The following is a 357-nucleotide window of genomic DNA, read 5'->3' as shown; positions in this document are numbered from 1 at the left end:
CGACAATGGGGTCGAGATTGACCACAAGTACAGTTTCTAAATTAAGCAGTGTCAATTTCACTTGGCCTCAGATGTACAAGATCTTATTGAAGTTCTCGGTGTACTGCTGCTCTCAGATTGCTCATTGACAATCCAAGGTTAGACTCAATGACTCCTTTAAAGGGAGATTCTTTGGCTAACTTATAAGCTCTATTATGCATTTGGAGGCCAACATGAGATGGAGACCACATGAAATGGACTCTGTTACCATCCTTAATAATTTTGTTGTATTTTGTGTCTAGCTTCGGACACGAGCATGTTACAGTTATGTCTTAAAGAGTTGAGAGCATTTAAGGATGATAAGGAGTCACTTACAAT

The sequence above is a fragment of the Procambarus clarkii genome, chromosome 13 (genome assembly GCF_040958095.1).
Source record: "Procambarus clarkii isolate CNS0578487 chromosome 13, FALCON_Pclarkii_2.0, whole genome shotgun sequence".
Classification (NCBI taxonomy): Eukaryota; Metazoa; Arthropoda; class Malacostraca; order Decapoda; family Cambaridae; genus Procambarus; species Procambarus clarkii.
Note: the sequence above shows the minus strand (reverse complement) of the source record.